The sequence below is a fragment of the Leptonychotes weddellii genome, chromosome 6 (genome assembly GCF_054177405.1).
Source record: "Leptonychotes weddellii isolate Sample4059 chromosome 6, ASM5417740v2, whole genome shotgun sequence".
Taxonomy (NCBI): domain Eukaryota; kingdom Metazoa; phylum Chordata; class Mammalia; order Carnivora; family Phocidae; genus Leptonychotes; species Leptonychotes weddellii.
Window position 1 is genome coordinate 98,868,449 of NC_138374.1, and position 21,883 is coordinate 98,890,331.

The following is a 21,883-nucleotide window of genomic DNA, read 5'->3' on the forward strand; positions in this document are numbered from 1 at the left end:
TTCCTTTGGTCAATACTGCTGAGCCCAAATTAACTTGTGCATCTCCTATGAAGCCTTCCCCAACTCCTTCAATTCATCTCCACTTTCTGCCTTTCCAGGCTTCCTGATACCCACAGAGTCAAGTCTTAAAACTTAGCATTCAATTTCCCTCTAGATAATTCATACAGGAAAGTTATACCTCAAAATCTAATTGGTAAATCCCTGAAAGCAGATACATATACCTGACATCTCTGCAGCTCCCTCCACAGCACCTGGCACAGTGCCAGTGAATATTTACTGAATGATCAACGCACTCATCTAACTTATCGTCTAGGTAACTTCTGTCCCATCACCGCTACTTGACCCAAGGAGAAGGATGAGGCCAAGACCCACATTTTTTTAAGATTTATTTTACTTATTTTATTTTTTTAATTCTTTTTTTTTAAGGATTTTATTTATTTATTTGACAGAGAGAGAGAGAGCACAAGCAGGGGGAGCAGCAGAGGAAGAGGGAGAAGCAGACTCCCCGCTGAGCAGGGAGCCTGATGTGGGACTTGATCCCAGCACCCTGGGATCATGACCTGAGCTGAAGCCAGACGCTTAAGCAACTGAGCCATCCAGGCACCCCTATTTTACTTATTTTAGAGAGAGAGAGAATGAGAGATTGGTGGGAGGGGTGGGGGGAGAGGGAGAAGGAGAAAAATCTCAAGCGGACTCCCTACTGAGTGTGGAGCCTGACTCGGGGCTCAGTCTCAGGACTCTGAGATCATGACCTGAGCTGAAATCAAGAGTCAGATGCTTAACCGACTGAGCCATCCAGGCACCCTAGGACCCACGTCTTTTTGAGCAAAATCTAGGTTATACAGAGCTCAGTGGCTATCACACTACACGATTTTGTTCATCAGTTAGCAATCATTTATGGAGTTCCCACTATGTGTCAGGCACTAAGCGAGGCTCTGGAAATACAAAATGATGAACTATGGTATGCTACATGCAGTAATGGGTGCACAAGGCACCAGGGAAAGAGGAGCAGGCAACTATCTATCTAGAGATGTTAGTAAAGTTGTTACTGAGAACAGGATCCTTGAAATGGATGTTGAAAGAATCAGTATGAGATGAACTACAATGGGAAAGACATCCCAGGAGGGTAAGAGCAAATGCAAAGGCCAAAAGCATGGAAATAACATGTCTCTTTAATCCCCTCCTCAACTCTCCCTCGTCAGCCCCGGAATGAGTCCACATTTCAATAAGGCCAACTCATCTCACCTTCCAGATTTTTTGCCTGAATAGGGATTTATTTTTAAAGATGGACTAAGGTGCATTGCCTAGCAAATATGAATTTCATAATACTAAGTAAATATTGTATTTTGGATTTGGAAATCCAACCCAAGTCCAAGTTATAGATTTGTAATGACATACATGTGACTGACTCAACATTAGTTTTATTAGGATCCATATTTTTATAGAGAGGATTTTTAATACAATTTTAATTATAATGATCTGTCTGCCTTCAAGGGATAAAATAACATCAAGAAAAAAAATGGTTTTAAAGTTATTTATTCAACTTTTCCATTCCTGTATCATTTACTTCTCCAAGTGCGTTTCAGTTTCTCTGTCTGCTGGCTTTATAAACCTCTCTTTGGGCTTTAACAACCATGGAATCACTTTTACTGTGAAGTTTAATATCCTGCTTTAAAATCCAAATATGATTCACATATTGCATCTTCAGTATTTTTCTAAAACAAAACAATCTGCTTGAACTTTAAAAAAAAATTACTTTTCTCCAGAACACTTAAAAACATGCCTTCCAATATCTGGAAATAGGACTCACTTAATAACACAGGCAATAAACTGCTTCAGGCTCACTTTCCTGCCTTGTACTCTAAAAAGAAAGATTAGTAACACTGCTAAACTAATTTTATTTTAAAAATACTAATGATATTAAAATGCATCAATAGTCTGGCTTTAAAAAAAAAAAAAAGCTGGAAAGAAAAAAGTCAAGAAGAAATGGTTGCAGAGGTGCTATTCCTGGCACTTAGGACTTTTTCAGAGACCTGAGCCTGTAATTGCTTTTAAAGACACGAGAGCCTTCGTTCTCTCTCCCCCAATATATCCAAAGCAGACTTCATATCTGAGATACTAGAGGATGCGCAGAAATTTATAATAAAGACACAAAGCCTCACTGATGGTGTTATGCAAAAGGTGCTTTTATGGTTGTTACTAATCTCGGATACACAATAAACAATCAACTAAATAAGCAAGCAGAAATTTCCTAGGAAAGTCACTTAAAATTATTTTGAGTTGTTTCACAAAACTCTGAGTTCAGATCTTCATTGGCCTCTTCATTGCCATTAGAGCTCTAGGACCCCAACGTTGAAAACGATAAGACAATGAAGACCTGGATCCTCATATGAGAAGGGCGATTATCCTCATCATGACGATCAGGATGATACATTATATTTGTATCATGCTTTATACCTAAAAGAATTCTTTCCACAGATTCACCTCATGTGTTAATCCTAAACCTCCAACAGAGATAACAAACCTAGGTTCCAGAAGTGACATGCCCAAGGACATAAGGCCAGCTAGTGGCAAGAGTAGAATCAAAGCCCAGAACTTGCTGGTACAAAACAATCTTTTCCATTGCACCAGATATAGAATGACCAATCAATCTCTTTCCCCATCTTTCCCTCATTTTGTTTTGCATTTCTTAATAGACTCATTGACTGGTTTTAAATATAGTATTTCAGGATCCTCAGACCTTCATTTTGAGTTTCCAGTTTTAAAAATGTATTAATCAGCCCAATATCGATTTCCTCTTTATTCACAGTTAACCTTCCTGGAAGAAGGGCAGTCTAAAGCAAATAACGATGTTCTGCATTCACTTCTCTTTTTCCTCTTTTACATCACTGTTGGAGCACATAATGAGTGCCTCTCTCAGCCAGTAAAATTTCTTCCCATTCATTTATTGGGCCAGGCCTCTCCCAGAAAACACCATAATTGGTTTCCTTTTCAGGTTTCCACAGAAAACCTCTCAGAAAGATTGCAGGGACCACAGGATGCAAGCAACAAGGCCCAAATGATACCATATATTTAAGAGTATAAGATTCTAATATCAATTTCAAAAACACATTATGAAGTAAAAGTCTTTCCATTCTTTCAACACTTTACAAAAGAGCCCTAAGAAAACCAGCCACAGAGTAATTTTTCTTGAATCCGCAACCACTGAAAGAACAGCAGATTTCTTCCTTTCATTCATTCATTGGTTGGGTCACTCATGCATTCATTCAACAAGGAGTTTCATATTGCCAGCGGTGCTCTAGGCCCCAGGGTTTCAGTGGAAACCAGCCAAGTTTCTCCCTTGTAGAGCTTACATTCTAGAGGTAGTAAGAAAGGCAATAAACCCATAAACAAATAGTATCATATATTGTTAAGTATAATGAAAAAATAAAACCAGGTCATGGGGAACAGAGTGGAAGCAGGGAAAGCAGCTGAGAAGTGATTATGGGAGCCCAGGTAAGAGATGAAAGTAGGCCGATGAAAAATAGATTAACATTTGCTGATAGATTTGATGTCAAGTTTGAAGAAGAGAGAAACTGAGGATTATTCCAAGATTTTTGCATGAGTTGCTTACCAGTGGTGCCTTGGCTAAGATGGAAGAGACCTAGAGAGAAACAGGACGAGGGTAGGAACATCAAGGATCCTCTTTATTGCTGAGACAAGTTTGAGGTGCCATTGAAGTGGAGATGTTATTTAAAAAAATTAAAAGACAGTTGAGGGGCACCTGGGTGGCTCAGTGGGTTAAGCGTCCAACTCTTGGTTTCAGTTCAGGTCATGATCTTGGTGTCATGAGATCAAGCCCCGCATCAGCCTCTGTGCTTAGTGCAGAGTCTGCTTATCTCTCTCCATCCTCCCTCTGCTCCTCCCCCTGCTCTCTCTCTCTCTCGCTCTCTCTCAAATAAATAAATAAATTCTTTAAAAAAAAAAAGACAATTGAATATACAAGTACAAAGCTCAGAGGAGAACTCAGGGTTAGAAATAAAAATTTGAGATTCAACAGAATTCACATAGCACTTAAAGTCATGGGACCAGATGAGTTCACCTCAGGATATGTGTAATCAGAAGGGGTTCAAATCATTAACTTAGGCAAAGTCTTTAACCTTTCTACAACCTTTCACCAATCACCAAATGACTGATAAACTGACCTGGATGATGTTCTTGCTAAACTCTAATGTGTGTTGGTGAGGTTACAAATGCTGAGGTTTTAAAGTACAATTATTCTAGAAATTTCAAAGATCCCATACATTTACCTAGCCTATTATAAACTTAAAAAGTTAGACTTTTTTTTCTGATTGAATGCATTGACATGTGTTAACTGCTGGAAAGAATTTTTTTTTAAGATTTTATTTATTTACTTGACAGAAAGAGAGATAGGGAGAGCAGGAACAGAAGCAGGGGGAGTGGGAGAGGGAGAAGCAGGCTCCCCTCTGAGCAGGGAGCCCGATGCAGGGCTCGATCCCAGGATCCTGTGATCATGACCTGAGCCGAAGGCAGACGCTCAACAACTGAGCCACCCAGGCACCCCTGGAAAGAGTTTTTAAAAGCAGCAGACAAATTAAGGATTACAAAACTACTGTATTGTATACAATAAGTAGAGAGGAAGCAAGATTATTATCTGATCACATTCTTGCCACATTTTTGCTTATTTTATCTAATTACCCTATGTATCTTCTAGATTTATCCAACTTAACCTATCACACAAGGTTTTATTAGAATACCTAAAGAGTTGCTGCAACAGAAAAGATTTCGTATATTCTTTCTGAAATTATAACTACTGTTTTTAATGGTTACTGTGTGTTTTAAAAAATTTAATACTAAGGATACCTTGGAGGAAACCATAGTCTTTGCCATGTTTGAACTAAACGGAAAACCCCTTCTGATTATATAAAGCTAAAATCTCAACCTGGGGAGAAATACATTTTACAATGCTATGTAAGTCATTGAACATAGCGTAGTAGAAGTTAGTCTCTCACGTCCCCTGCTGGTGCTCCCAATTGAAATTCAAGGTAGCAAGCACTAGATGGCATTGCTGATTCATAACTAGGCAACTGATTGCTTTTTTTTTTTTTTTTCCCCACGTCTTAGGCTGAACTTGAAAATCTTTGTTGTTAACAAAGTTAAAGTTCTTGAATAACTAAAGAAATTTTAAACATTTCAAACATGAAAAAAAAAACCTCCAAGCCAATTTAGGGTGTTCTCTTCTTGACACTATTATACCTTTCCCTAATTGCTATTACCCTAAATTGCATTCTCTACATGAGGTTTTTAAATATATAATGACCTATAAATGTAAATATAAAAATACTGAAATCAAACATTGGTGTACTTTCAGATGATAATTATAACTTAAGTGGAAAGAAGTAAGGTTCTCCAAAGGAAAAAACTCAGTCTTCGGCTCTGCTAAAGCAACTTGCCACTAACATCCTAAGGGCAGGAGGGGCAAGGAGGAAACAAATTATGGGTTTGGGCCTTCACCTCTATGGTGTGCTTAGGACTCATTTATAAAGGCTCTTCTGTCCACTTTGGGACTGAAGTCTCCTGGTCTTTCCACATAAAAACCAGCCGTATCAATACAGCAAGTGCCCCACCCCCAGCAGTTTCTGGGACTATTTGGGCTTATAAAGGGGGGTTGACAACGACACTGAGAGGTCTCTTGCCTCACCCTTGCAAATGCTCTGCTCTATTCCTCCTGTGGGTCCCACAAGTAGCCAGTGCCAGGACTGAAATTCACCAAGCTAACAAAACTTCTCCAAGAGGGAAAGTCTTAAAAAGTAATCTTGTTCTTTCAAACATGACATTTTTTTTAAAGAATCTCGCTCTTTAAAAAAGAGATACAAAGTAACTTCTCAACTCACCAACAATAAAATAAATACAAGTGATAGAGAAAATTTCTTAAAGCTAACATGGAGATTGCCATTCGCCAATTCATTCATTTACTCAATTAATGTGGCAATTTGCCATGAATGGTAGTCAGAGCAAATAATGTGGCAGCGAACAGAGAAGAGTTGGGTCCCTGTCTTTACAGAGCCTCCTGTTCAGTAGTAATGTAATGTTAGTAATATAGAAATAATTGCTTTAATGTTGCTAATAAGCCAATCACCTCAAAGCCTTTTAGAAAGTAAGCCTGATAGGAACTAATGAAAATGAAACTTACTGATCATGTATCACAGGAGGGAAGAATGTGAATCTATGGAGAGAAAATAATTCAAAAGAACCTATTTTGGTCTTTGGCATACCAGTCTATTTCACAGAAAGCAAACTGTGTTTCACTGCCTAGGAGGTCACACAGAGCTGCATATTCATTTTTATTCATTTTTATGAAGAAAAGCAAATGAATAGACATTGTGGATGCTTAGACAGTTTTCCTTAGATTATTTCCCCTTTCCCCCCAAAGTTCCACCTCATCTACACCTGCTTTAATAGCTTCATCTTTGTGGAAGTAAAATATCTTAAGTAAGGACTATGAGTCATCAACAAAATTATAAATTACAAATGCACACTTAATTTTATCACATTAGAAGAAAGTCTTCCAATGGTGCCTGGGTGACTCAGTCGGTTGGGCATCCGACTCTTGATTTTGGCTCAGATCGTGATCCCAGGGTCATGAGATCAAGCCCTGCCTTGGGCTCTGTGCTGGGCATGGAGGCTGCTTGAGATTCTCTCTCTCCAACCGAGCCCCCTGTTGGGCTCCATGCTCAGCAAGTAGTCTGCTTAAAGACTCTCTCTTCCTCTCCTTGTGCCCCTCCCCTTCTCTCTTCCTCTGAAGGAGAAGAAGAAAGAAGAAGAAGAAGAAGAAAAGAAGGAAGAAGAAGAAGAAGAAGAAAGTCTTCCATTGTAGAAGGCTATTTGATCAAGAATCTCTGTCCAGATTTTAGTCCTGAAGGTACCCCGGTCTCCAGTTATCCTGACATTACAGACTGGGTTCAAGTTCCTACTCTACACACCTTACTACCTGTGTGACTTTGCTTTCCTCATCTCTCAAATAGAGGTAATAGTTATGTGGTGGTGATACAACATGACTAAGGGAAATATGCCCGTAAAATGCTTACAACAATGCTTTGCACATAGTAAGTACTTGATAAATAGCCATTGTTATAATATCCAAATTTCAGTGAAGAATTTCATTAATATATTCATTAGAGGGATCTGAAATCAAAGATGAGTCAGATTTTAAGAGAGCATCTAGCTTCTCTAAAGAAGCTTTAATCTCCTGGCTTGGCCAAACTACATTGTAGGATATGGAAAGAATTTAGCAAATGAGATCACTGGGCCAACAGTGGGTATCTTTAAGGAATCTTAGCAAATGAGAGGAAGTGGTTAAATGAAAGAAAGTCCTAATTTTCAAAATAACAGAGAATGCAAGTTCTGCAAACTACAGAACTGTTGACCACAACAACACTCTAGAATAGACCATTAAAATATATGGTCACTTAAAGAATGCTACAGGGCTGCCATTAGCAATGAGTTAGTCTAAACCATTTCCTTGCTCTCACAGCAGACTAATAAATCTAGAAAATATGAGAGATACAGTATAGCAAGAAAAAGGCCTTTGGCAGTAGGCTTATACTATCCTTTGGACAAGAAGAAATACAGATTGAGTGATAATACAAACAGATTCATTGTTAAATGATTGCCAAATGCTACTTTTAAGGGATACATTTTTTTAATCCAGAAGGAAGTATCTAGTGACCAGTCCCAGGGCTTTATGTAAATCCTACTCAGGTAAACCCAATTTACTTAGATTAAGACCTGAAGCAACCTTCAAAGAACATCAGTTCCCTAGGAGAAGGAATTTGTCGGCTGGTCCCCTGCTCCATCCCTGGCTCTTAGAACAGGACCTGGTGTCCCGTGAAAGTTCATTAAATACTTGTTGAATTAATAAAAAATGTGTAAATAATGTAAAGTTGAGAGAATGAATAAATACTCTGAATAACTTAATCAGAATCCAAAAGGTCTTCACAGAACAGAATAATGGGTCAAATGAAACCCAGGTAATTTCCCAGAGTGAGGAAAGGCTAGCCTTGAGAGTCAGGGGGACTCTGTTTTCAATCTTGATTCTGCCACTTGTCAAGGAGGGAAAGAGTTTGTGGGCAGAGAATTGAGGCGAAGTTTCCAGAGGAAAAAAAAGTAAGATCCTCCACGTAAGTCCAAAATTGATCAAGTACTTAGAGAAGATGTGGTTTTTAGCTGGGGGAGGGGGGATGTAACTGGAGAAATTCCAACTACAAAAATATAGTTCGGAATAATCAAACATGAGTTTCTATCTGGGCCACATTTGAGAGTAAAAGGAGACACTGTTAATTATGCGAGGACAACAGGTGAAAAGTGGTGTTGCCCTCGGCAAACCAGGACACATGATTACACTATGTATGGGACACACCAAAAGCTCTAGACATTTGAGTTGATGAAAAGTTAAGTGGATCAACAATTTGCTGTAACTGGTTTAGAAATATATTCGTTCACTAAGTGCTTACCATATGCCTGGCACTGTTCTAAATCCATTACATGTATTAGCTCATTGGATACTCACGAAAGTATTCTAAAGTCTTATTATCCTACATACCATGAAAAAACTGAGGCACAGAGAGTTTAAATAACTTGCCCAAAGTTAACTACTCAGCTTACTTCAAGGCTTACACTAACTGAACAGATAGACTCCAAAACCAGTCGCCCCTGAGTCTGTGCATTTAACCATTACAACATACAGCCTCGGGCTGCAATGAAATGCACTGAATTGCATTCTGCTAACCAGGCAAAGAATAGTCCTGCTTGCTTCTGTTTCAATCAGAGTTACAGCTAGAAACATGGTTTTGATTCGAGGTCCATACCAACTAGGCACGCTAGGGTGTATTAAGGAAGGCAAGGACATGTGAGACCATAATACCCAGGGATGAGCAAAAGGATCTGTTCAGCTTAGAGAAGAGACTTGGTGTGGCATGAGAACAGCTCAACTACATGGATGGCCATGGGGAGGAAAAGTCAGACTCTATTCAGCAGCTTTCAGACTTTTTTTTAATCATTGAGATTCAGTTCACCTCTGTAGTTAATTATATGATTAAATAACTTAATTATGTAATCGAGACAAAGGTTTCATGAAAACCTTACTACTTATGATACATTCTGATATTTTCTATTCTATTCTATTTCCGTTCTACTCTATTTCTTCTTCTTCTCTCTCTTTTTTTTAAGATTTTATTTATTTATTTGACAGAGAGAGACACAGGGAGAGAGGGAACACAAGCAGGGGGAGTGGGAGAGGGAGAAGCAGGCTTCCCACTGAGCAGGGAGCCCAATACGGGGCTCGATCCCAGGACCCTGGGATAATGACCTGAGCCGAAGTCAGATGCTTAATGACTGAGCCACCCAGGCACCCCTTTCTTAATCTCTTTTAATGCTGGTCATGTCCAAATAAAATTATTCCACAACCCCCGGATTTCAGCCTAAAATTTGAAAAATACTGCTCTATATGCTTCCAAAAAGAGAAACTAAAAAGTGACAGATAGATGTTACAGAAAAGTACATTCCAAGTCAACAAAACAATAACTACGTAACTGTCAGGGCTGTTCAAAGTTGCAATGGGCTACTTCGGAACAGAGGGAGTTCCCTCTCACTGTAGGTAATGTAGGTATCTATCCCATAATAGACTGTGGGTAGAATAGAAAAGATTCAAATATTAGTTAAACGGCTGAAATAGAAGAACACGAAGTTTTCTTTCCAAACCCAAGATCTCATTATTCTAAATCACATTTTTGTAATAAAAATAATACTTTCCCTTCAACAGTATCCATTTTCCAAAATATTTAGGTATGTTCCAACCTACCAAGACATAAGGAAAGAAGGAAGATTGGAAGGAAGAAAAGGAAAGAAGGAGGTAAGGAGGAATGGGAGAAAAGAAAAAAGGGAACAAAGAGAGTGAAAGAAAGAAAACCATGTAGAACTTAAGTGTTTCCTACATAAATTAAAGAAGTTTCCTTCAAAATGAATTCTAAGCCCCTACTTCCCCAATTCCAACAAAAATGTAAATTGGGTTCATCCAGAGTACAAGATTCCTGAGTACCCTGCATGAGAAAAAGAAATTAAAAAGACATCTGAAAATCACTCCAGGCTCTATAATGAGCTCTGATGGTTTTCTTTTAGATCATTCTGGATGATCAGATCAGAACAGAGGAGCTGAGACTGACTCAGGACTTGATGTGTGAAATAGCTTTCCACAGGATTTGGCCAATCCTTTTTGACAAGTATACACATCGCAACAATCTTCAAAGGCAACTTATGGAAGAGCCTCCTAACTCCTTTTGAAGATACTGCCAAGAAAAGCAAGAGAGAAAGTATTAAGAGAAATCTAAATAAGGACAAAATGAGTGAAAGAAGGATACCAACGTGAAGCCCAATGGATACAACTAATAAAAATTAAACATTCTACTAGACTACTGACCAACCATTCAACTCATAATTTCTGTGGACTTGTTATGAGCACATAGTGCTCTCTTGCCACCAGATACCTTGTTTCATCTTCAAAGCCATTGTCCATAATCCAAGGCTAACACCACTGGCACAGAGCTAGGGGTTGTTCTCTGAGTAAGACAGATGTCTTGGTGGTGATCTTGCCAGGGCTCCCTAAAAGAAATAAGAAAGCCCAAATTGGGGTAAATGATCCATCCAATACTGCCAGGAGTTCTCTGGATGCTTTTTGCCAAACTCAATTTCCTTACAAGGTTTCAGAGCAAAAGAGTACATGGACTAGAACAGCCACAATCCAACCACAGCTGGCTGTGTTTGGTATACAAGGAGATGGCTACTCGTGAATTAAACAAATAAGATTAAATCAAAGGGTAACCTCAACTGTAAACTCCTTCTGACAAAATGAGTAATTCAGTATTTATCTTCAATTAATACTATGGGTACATATATTATCAACATGTAATAGAGTGTCTTCGGAATTTACACACTCAATAAATTAAGTGTTTTAAAAATGAAGTGGAAAGTTAGAAGCTTTTTGTTAAGACCATCTGGACATCTTAGAATTCTGAATCCTGAGTTGGATCCACTCCCACGTTGCTATAAACTATGCTATAAACTCTCAAATCAGGAATAGAGTCCTTTGTAGAAAGATGAGTCCAGGAAATAAACTGAAACCAGACTTCAAATTGGCAAGCCAGTGAAGACAGAGACTTGGAAACAGAAGAAAAAGAATAGTGGTTGACATAATTCAGGTAGGTTGGAATTCAAACATGCTGGGACCTTGGCAACACAGGCCAGCTGGAGCAAGATGAAGCCAAAACCAGGCCAGGCACAGTCTAGGGAAACACATACAAGCTCCAGAGGTTTGTCACCAGGTGGACACTTGTGAAACCAATGTATCATGTCCAAAGACACAGCAAATTCCCTCTTGATTCAGAAAGACACTGTGAACAGGAGGATGAACTGAAGGACAGGGCATGGCCATGGAGGTATAGACTCGCAGTCATAGCAAAACTTCTATTTCCAGTAATATTGTGATCTAAGTACACAAAAAAATCTAGAATTGTTGGATAAAACAAAACAAAGATTCTAAATGCACAAGGAAGTCTAAAGTCTCAAGGAAGTAAGGTAAATTATAGAACCGAGCAAGGGAAGAACATAAATATAGATATATTACACTGACTGTCCAGAGACTATTTGTTGATGCTGATAAGCAATGAGTTTGGGGTTTTATAGCCATATAGAAATAGATGATAAAGCCTTAGGTTTGCTTAATGTGAAGAAGTGGAACAGAGCCCCTCCCTGCCCCCCATAAGCTCTCAAAGGGCTGCTTTCTCAATAAAAAGAGATGACAAGGAACCTCTCTATCTCAGCATAGACTCTCCAGCATTCCCAAACACAAGGTTCAAATTTATTTACCTAACCAAGGCAGGAGGAAGAAACATTTTCAAACTCATTTTATGAGGCCAGCACTACCCTGATACCAAAGAAAGACAAGGACACTACAAGAAAAAAAAATTACAGGCCAATAACCCTGATGAACATAGATGTGAATATTCATAACAAAATACTAGCAAATTGAATTCAAGAGCACATTAAAAGGGTCATGCACCGTGATCAAGTGGGATTTATCCCTGGAATGTATGAATGCTTCAACATACATAGATCAATGTGATACACCACATTAACAGAATAAAGAATAAAAATTAGGGGCATCTGGGTGGCTCAGTCAGTTAAGCATCTGCCTTCGGGGTCCTGGGATTGAGCCCCACATCGGGCTCTCTGCTTAGTAGGGAGCCTGCTTCTCCCTCTCCCTCTGCCTGCCACTCTGCCTACTTGTGCTCTCTATCAAATAAATAAATAGAATCTTAATAAATAATAATAAAAATTATGTGATCATCTCAACAGATGCAGAAAGGCATTTGACAAAATTCAACATCCTTTCATGATGGATGAACAAATCAGGTATAGAAGAATACATCTCAACAAATTAGGTATAGAAGAATACATCTCAACAAATTAGGTATAGAAGAATACATCTCAACAAAATAAAGTCCACATATGACAAATCCACAGCTAACATCATACTCAGTGGTGAAGTTAAAAGCCTTTCCTCTAAGATCAGAAAGAAGACAAGCTTGCCCACTCTCACCACTTCTATTCAACATAGCTCTGCAAATTCTAGCCACAGCAATTAAGCAAGAAAAAGAAATAAAAGACATCCACATTAGAAATGAAGAAGTAAAATTATCTCTGTTTGCAGATGACATAATGTTATATGTAAAAAACCCTAAAGACTCCACCAAAAAAAAAAAAAAAATCTGTTAGAACTAAAAAATGAATTCAGTAAAGCTGCAGGATCAACATACAAAATCAACATACAAAAGCCATTTGCATTTCTATACACTGACAACAAGGTATCTGAATAAAATTAAGAAAGCAACCTCATTTAAAATAGCATCAAAAACAATAAAATACTTAGGAATAAATTTATTTATTTATTTTTAAGTAGGCTCCATGCCCAGCATGGAGCCCAATGTAGGGCTTGAACTCACAACCCTGAGATCAAGATCTGAGCTGAAATCAATACTCAAATACTGAACTGACTGAGCCACCCAGGCGCCCCTACTTAGGAATAAATTTAACCAAAAAGGTGAAAGACCTGTACACTGTAAACTATAAGACATTGATTAAAGAAATTGAAGAAAACACAAATAAATGGATACTCTGTGTTCTTGCATTGGAAAAATTAATATTGTTAAAATGTCCATACTACCCAAAGTGGTCTACAAATTCAATGCAATCCCTATCAAAATTCCAAAACATGTTGCACAGAAATAGAAAAAACTATTCCTAAAATTTACATGAAACCACAAAGACTCTGAATAACCAAAGCAATCTTGTGAAAGAAGAATAAAGCTGGAGGCATCACACTTCTTGATTTTAATCTAAATTACAAAGCTATAGTAATCCAAAGAGTATGGTATTGGTACAGAGACCAATGGAACAGAATAAAAATTCTTAGAAATTAGCGTATGTATATACAGTCAAGTAATCTTTGCCAAGGGCACCAAAACACACAAATGGGAAGGACAGTCTCTTCAACAAATGGTGTTGGGAAAACTAGACAGCCACATGAAACGGGATCACTATCTTACTCTACTCATAAAAGTTAATTTGAGATGGATTCAAGACTTAAATGTAAACCTGAAACCATTAAACCCCTAAAAGAAAACATAGGGGAAAAACTCCTTGACATTGGCCTTAGCAATGATCTTCTTGGATAAGACACCAAAAGAACAGGCAACAAAAGCTAAAATAAATAAGTGGAACTACAACAAACTAAAAGCCTTCTGTACAGCAAAAACAACAATCAATAAATTAAAAAGGTACCTACAGGATGGAAGAAATTATTCACAAACTATATACCTGACAAAGAGTTAATATCCAAAATATATAAAGAATGTATAGAATTCTATAGCATAAAAGCATATAATCCAACTTAATAATGGACAAAAGATCTGAAGAGACATTTTTCCAAAGACGAACAAATGACTAATAAGTACATGAAAAGGTGTTCAACATCACTAATCATCAGGGAGATGCAAATCAAACCCACATTAAAATACGACCTCACACCTATTAAGATAGCTATTCTCAAAAAGACAAAAGACAACAAATGTTGATAAGGATGGGGAGAAAAGGGAATCCTTTTGCACTGTTGGTGGAAATGTTAACTGGTGTATCCATTATGGGAATGTATTGGTGGGAATGCAAACTGGTACAGCCATTACAGAAAACAGTATAGCAATTCCTCAAGAAATTAAAAATAGAACTACCACATGATCCAGCAATCCCATTCCTGGATATATATCAAAACAAACAAGCAGACAAACCCCAAAATCAGTATCTTGAAGAGCTATCTGCACTCCCAGGTTCACTGCAGCATTATTTACAATAGCCAAGATAAGGAAACAACTTAATGTCCATCAATAGATAAATGGATAAAAAAAACATGGAGTATATATTCAATGGTATATTATTCAGCCATTAAAAAAAGGAAATCCTGCCATTTGCCAACAATATGAATGGAACTTGAGGGCATCATGCTAAGTGAAATAAGCCAAAGACCAACACTGTATGGTATTACTTATATGTGGAATCTTTTTAAAAAAAGAAAAGAAAGGAAAGAAAAACCTGGTTTCATAGAAATAGAATAAACTGGTAGTTACCAAGGATGGGGGTAGGGGTAACTGGGAAGATGTAGGTCAAAGGGCACAAACTTTTAGTTATAAGATGAATAAGTTCTGAGGATCTAATGTACGGCATGGTTACCGTAGTTAATAATATAGTATTGTTATATGTTATTTGCATACTTATATTCTTGAAAGTTGCTGAAAGTAGGCCTTAAGTATTCTTGCCACAAAAACAAACAAATAAACAAAACCCCAGAGTTAACTATGTTAGTTGATGAAAGTGTTAGTTACCTTGATCTTGGTAATCATTCCACAATGCATATGTATATAAAATCATCACATTTTACACTTTAAATATATACAATTATATTTGTCAATTATTCCTCAATGAAGTTGGGGGGAAAATCCAAAAGCAAATAACAAAAATAATCAAATTGGCTTTGTTGATACTCTGTATTTAAAAAGGTTTTCTGGGCGCCTGGGTGGCTCAGTTGGTTAAGCGACTGCCTTCAGCTCAGGTCATGATCCCAGGGTCCTGGGATCGAGTCCCGCATCGGGCTCCCTGCTCTGCGGGGAGCCTGCTTCTCTCTCTCCCACTCCCCCGCTTGTGTTCCCTCTCTCGCTGTGTCTCTCTCTGTCAAATAAATAAATAAACTCTTTAAAAAAATAAAATAAAATGTTTTTCTACTGTTAAAAAAAAATTTATACTACCTATATAGTTCAGGAACCCAGAGATGAGAAATTGATATTAAAGTGATCCAGGGCTAGAAACACACTTCTAGTGCCTATAAAAATTAAAGGCAAATTCTTCTGGAGCAGTGGTTCTCAACCATAACTGGGGAGAGTTTTTTTTTTTCTTTCTTTCTTTTTTTCTTTTTTAATGACCATGGAACTTTAAAAACACTAACGTGTAAGTCTCATACTCGTAGTATCTGAGTTAAATGGTCTGGGGTTCAAGCTGCCATTCTAACTTTTAAAGTCTCACTAGGTGATTCTAACGTGCAGCAAAGATTGAGAACCACTGCTGTGGAGCATATCTTTAGTGCAGACCACACAGGATCCCCACCAAGCATGACTTAAAAAACAAAATATTACAACACCCAAAGGAACAATTCACCATAAGCAAGAGTAGGCAGAAATAACAAAAAGCACAGTTAAATTCCCAAGAACATTAGATAATAGAATTATTTGTTAGAGACTACATAATAAGAACACTTAAAATAATTAAAGATTAAAAAATATGAAAATGAAGAAAAATACAGACACTAAATATATATATTCAGTGACTTAAAAAAAAAAACTCAATAAGTGGATTAAACAGCAAATTGACAGATGTGTAGAGAAAAGTGGAGAACTAGATGATCGATCTGGAGAAAGTACCTAGAATGGGGGAGTGACCGATGAATAATAGGAATGACAGCATAAAACTAAGGGTCATGTAAGAAGGTTCAACATATACCTTATCAATGTTCCAAAAGAAGAGAAAAGAGAGACTAGAGGAGACAAATATTTCAAGAGATAATGGCTGAGTATTTTCCAGAACTAATGAAAAATAAGAATCACCAAATTTGGATTTCAAGCAGGATAAAGAAAACTAAATCCACACCTAAACATGTCATATTAAAACTATAAAACATGAAAGGCAAGGAATTGTGTTAAAAGAAAAGGTAATATTTACAACGAAACAATTAGACTGACAACAGATTTCTTGACAGGATTACTTAGAGGATTTTCAGAGCTAACCATATCCTCTCCACACTGAGTCTATGGCCATAATATTTTCTCTCAGCTTCCACATACTCTCGTCATAACTGAAGGATGAGATTGGACTGAGCTCAGCTCAGCATTATCAGTGACTTCATTTGGAAGAGACTGGTATAAGAGGAGTTGAAAGTAGTGAGATGCTAAATATCAAATTTCTTGATAAGCGTGGTGCTCTTGGAGATTTACTGGGGGTTGATTATGCAAATGAAGAAACAGAAGTACTACAGAATCCCATCCCCTGTTTACTCCCATCCTGTCAAATGACAAGCTTAAGAGAAACCAGTCATTCAGAATTGCTATGACAAATACTTGCTTTCACTGACAATAGCAAGTGTTGTCAAGGATGTAGAGTAACCGGAATGCTCATATGTTGCTAGTGGGAATATAAATTAATAAACTACTTTGGAAAACAGTTTGGCAGTTCTTTGAAAGTTGAGATGCATTTACCATACAACCCAGCAATTCCATTCTTAAGTGTTTGTCCAAGAGGAATAGAAACACGTCCACACAAAGACTTGGACGTGAATGTTCAGAGCACCTTTTTCATAAGAGCCCCAAACTAGAAACAACACAAATGTCCATCAACAGATGAATAAATTATAGCATATCTGTAATGGAATATTACTCAAAATTAAAAAGTAACAAGGTACTGATATACACAATCACATGGATGAATCTCAAAAACATTATGCTGAGCAACAAGTGAAGGACACCAGAATTCATATTTTATGATTCCATGTATGTGAAACTTGGGGACAAAACATATCTAACCGATAGTAACAGCAAAAAGATAATACTTCCCTAGATCCATGAAGGAGGGTGATTGATGGGGAAGGAAGGGACCCAGGGAAAATTTGGGGTTGATGTAAATGTTTTATATTTTTATTGTAACGGTGGTAACATGAGTATATCCATATGTCAAAACTCATATCACTGCACACACAGAATGGGTGCATTTTATTGTATAAATTATACCTCGATGAAGTTGGTTTTTAAAAAAAACTTTCTTTCCTCCTGACAGAAACATTTTCAGCTGTTTTCCCACACTTATTATCTCACTATGACAGTTTTCCTATGTCTGCCTGTCTTTCTTGACTACATCATTTTCTCGCCTTTGAAATTTAATTTTTCCCATTTATTTTAAGACTAGGTCATAAATTTGAAATTATTTTCTTTTTGCTCAAAATGTAGGACGTGATGGAGGGATTATGGTATCAAAAAAAGAGTTTTAGAGTGCTCTGAGTTCAAATCCCAGCTCTACCAGTTTCTAGCTATGTTATCTTAGCATTAGACACTTTGAACCTCAGTTTTGTTATCTGTAAAGTGGAAATTGTAATACGCACCTCTTAGGGATGTAAGGCATGTAAACTTTTTGGCACAAAGGAGGCATTCAGTAAATGTTCTTCTCTGTTCAACAAATGATATTTTCATTTAAATTCTTTTTTTTTTTAAGATTTTATTTATTTATTTGACAGAGAGAGACACAGCGAGAGAGGGAACACAAGCAGGGGGAGTGGGAGAGGGAGAAGCAGGCTTCCCGCGGAGCAGGGAGCCCGATGCGGGGCTCGATCCCAGGACCCTGGGATCATGACCTGAGCGGAAGGCAGACGCTTAACGACTGAGCCACCCAGGCGCCCCTTCATTTAAATTCTTTATCATTTATATTATAAGATAGCCAGAGGAATTAAATAAAATTTAGTGAACTTAGTTAAGTAGAATCACTACCTAATAGTGACTTAAGTGAAATGGAAGAAGTGCATGAAAGCAGTGTCACTCAAAGCTGAGTCTGTGAACCATAAACTGTTACCAATGTCAACAAGGTAAGTACAGAAATCGAGAGTACGTATTTAGAAACTTTTATAGAAATTTGATATGACCCTGTATGATTTATATGAGAAAAGTGATTTAAAGTTTAAATCTTGCATGGGAGAAAGTTCTAGGATAATTGCTCAGATTAAGGATCTTGAGCCAGAATGCAAAACCACACACTATTTCCTTCATTGAGAAAACCTTACTATGAAAAAAAGTCAACCAAACTAATCATTGTGCTTAGTGACACAATAAAAACTTTGAATTACATAAAGCCTAATGCATTACATTTGAAATCATTATGTTTAAGTGATAATATGGAAGTTGATCATAAACAATTGCTTTACATGTTAGGTACTACGGTTACTTAGGGAAAAAGTTCTGTAGCGAATGTTGGAACTGTTGAATAAACTCTCAGAATTACTGCTGGATAAGAAACCAGTTTGGGCCCAACCTTTTAAAGATAAAGTATATTAGACAGTCAGATTTGCCTATTTGTCTGAAATCTTTGATATGTTAATAATCTTAGTATTTCCAAACAAGGAAGAAATTCAACATGTTTTTCAATAGCAGATGACTGAAAAGTCAAAATAAATATTAGAAGTGTGGAAGAACAGAGTTTCCAGAGATGGTTATGTCATGTTTCATAATTTTAACAACTATTATCAATGCAATAGATAATAATTTTGATAGAGAATTCTATGCATAGGAATTTCATGGAACCATAAACTAGTCCTTTCATTGAAAGATAAATTTAATATAACTACAGGACAAATTGTTGTAACTGGCTACTGATGAATTTTGAAAATAGAGTATCACTTGCTTTATTTTTTTAAATTGTTAAAAATGAATACCTTGAGCTTGTGAAATTGCTTTAAAATCTCTTCCTCTATTCCTATCAGCATACCTCTTACAACCGACCTTCCCTATTCTAATGCTATCACAACAAACACAGAATCCGTTTGGATATATGTTATATCCTGCAAATAGTGTTATCATCAGTTGGACCTAGATTCAATGGAATAACAAGCAAGAAGCAAGTTTGTTGGTCACAATAAAAATTTTGTAAGTTGATATAAATGATAAACTCTACATAAACTGTGCATATAGAGGACACTGAATATAGATATATCCTTCAGACACATTTTGTTAATATAATTGTAGAATATAATAACAGCAACAGTGATTCTCTATACTAGCCATCTATACATAATATTCAATAAACAACATGTATAGTTTTGTTAATTCTTTTTTCTTTTTTTCTATGTTATGTTTGTTCTGTTTATATTTCCATAACAACAGACATAGAGACAAATGGGACAAAAATAATATAAACCCACACCAAGTGATCTTTGATAAGTGCCAAGGTGCCAAGACTACACAATAGGGAAAGGACAGCCTCTTCAACAAATGGTGGTCAGAAAACTGGATATCCATAGGCAAAAGAATGAAATTGGACCCTTAAACTACACTGTGCGCACACGCACACACACGCACACACACACACACACACACACACACAAACTCAAAATGGATTAAAGATTTAAACATAAGACCTGAAACCATAAAACTCCTAGAAGAAAACACACAGGAAAGCTTTCTAGCACTCGTCTGAGCAATGATTTCTTGAATATGACATCAAAATCACAAGCAACAAAAGCAAAAATAGACGAGTGTTCCATTTACATTTATTGAAATATGATTTAAAATTTCTATATCTTTTGATCTGTTTATATCTTTTAGTTATTTGTAAAATGAGCTTATGATGTCTATGTATTTTTTTGTTCATTTTTCTATAAAATCACTTTCACTGAATTTTACAAAATGATCAGTATGATGGTTTGTAAACTTAAATTTGTCCTTCCCCACAGACGGTTTGAAACCTTTTTTAGAGCATCTGCACAGATTCTGGGAGTAAAGATGGTGCCTTCACTCTGCACTTTGCCTCAGCTTAAGTTGTAGGAGTTACCTCTGATTCTAAACATTTGTTGGTATTTACCTGGGACAATGGGAGAAACCAACATGGAGGAATTCTGCAAATGTGTGGATTTAGCAAATGAATTGTGGTGCAACAGAAAGTTTCCTGCTGGTAAGACTATGCTGCCACCCTGTGGCCTTGCCGTTAATGATCCCAAGCTAGGACCTCCATCCTTTGCTTTTTTGTCTTTTCCTCTCAACCCTAACACTTTCCTTGTCCCATCTTTCCTACCTAATTCCTTAATGAGCCCCACGAAATCTACTGAATTCTCTGCTCTCCTTTATTTCATGCTTGCTTTTTTTCTTCAGTTTAGGTAGTTTCTTACTGCAACGTGAATGTGGGCGTTATTATTCAGTGTCAACCAAACTGCTATGAAAGCAGTGAATTATATAATTAATTGGGCACATACCTTCAAATAAAAGTAAAAAAAAATAGCAATAAAAGTTATTAAAGTTACTTTATAGGCAGCAACTAGCAACACACAAGCCATCTTAGATATATCCCAAATTGGGATGCCAGAACACAGATTAGAAAATATATTTTGGAGTGTTAAACTGAGTAAAGGTCTTTAAAAATATATATATATTTTTTTTATATGTATATATATATATGTATCAGTGTAAGACAGTTTTGCCTTTGTAAAGCTTTTTCATTATAATGTCATATTACTTTGATAGAGATAATATTCATTGTAACTCATCTGGGTGAAGATGAAGCATGGCAAGGTAACAAAGGAAGACAGAAGAAAGGAGTCTGTTTGGGGAAATAGATGTTTCTTCAAAGTTCCTCCCTTCCTGTACATGTCAATTTAGCAATAAGAATTGTGAGCAGGAACCGCATGATCAAGGTTCTTCATTTCCTTGTGGCTAAATTCTGTTTTAAAAATCATTTTGTGTGGGCGCCTGGATGGCTCAGTCAGTTGAGCATCTGCCTTTGGCTCAGGTCATGATCTCAGGGTCCTGGATCAAGCCTCTCCAAGCTCAGCGGGGAGTCTGTTTCTCCCTCTCCCTCTGCCCCTCCCCCTGCTCATGGGCTCACTGCCCCCCCCCGAAATAAAATAAATAAAATTTTAAAAATCATTATGTGCAACCTAAATGAAGCTTTGCAAAGTCGATCTTCCTTTGGAATTTTCCTACACCTAAGATATGTAAAAAAATGGTGGCTCATGCAAAACAATAAAATTGGACCTTTGTCTCACACCATATACAAAAACCAATACAAATTAAAGACAAAAGTAAAAGCTGAAATTGTAAAACTACTAAAAGAACACATGAGGAAAAGGTTCTTGACATTGGTTGTGGTGATGAATTTTTGAATATGACACAAAAAATGTAGGCATCGAAAGCAAAAATAAGGGTGCCTGGGTGGCTCAGTCAATTAAGCATCTGACTCTTGGTTTTGGCTCAGGTCATGATCTCAGAGTTGTGGGATTGCGCCCCACGTAGGGTTCTGCGCTCAGCGCCAGTCTCCTTAAGACTCTCTGCCTCTCCCTCTCCATCTGCCCCTCCCCCTGCTCTCGCTCTCTCTCTCTCCCTCTAAATTAATAAATAAAATCTTAAAAAAAAAAAAAGCAAAAATAGGGGTACTTGGGTGGCTCGGTCAGCTGCCTTCAGCTCAGGTCATGATCCCAGTGTCC

The 21,883-nt window shown here is 37.2% G+C and overlaps 1 protein-coding gene across 2 annotated transcripts in view; it reads right to left on the minus strand.

Annotated features, from left to right (window-relative positions):
* RGL1 (ral guanine nucleotide dissociation stimulator like 1) overlaps nucleotides 1–21,883 on the minus strand; it is a 329,410-nt gene that overhangs the window by 288,545 nt on the left and 18,982 nt on the right. The window contains exon 1 of one of the 2 annotated variants that reach the window (XM_081824738.1): nucleotides 10,542–10,938. The exons of the other annotated variant lie outside the window; for it this stretch is intronic. The gene's annotated coding sequence lies outside the window, so the exon portion shown is untranslated. Of the gene's footprint in view, nucleotides 1–10,541; nucleotides 10,939–21,883 lie in introns of those variants that run through there. 2 annotated transcript variants of the gene reach the window in all.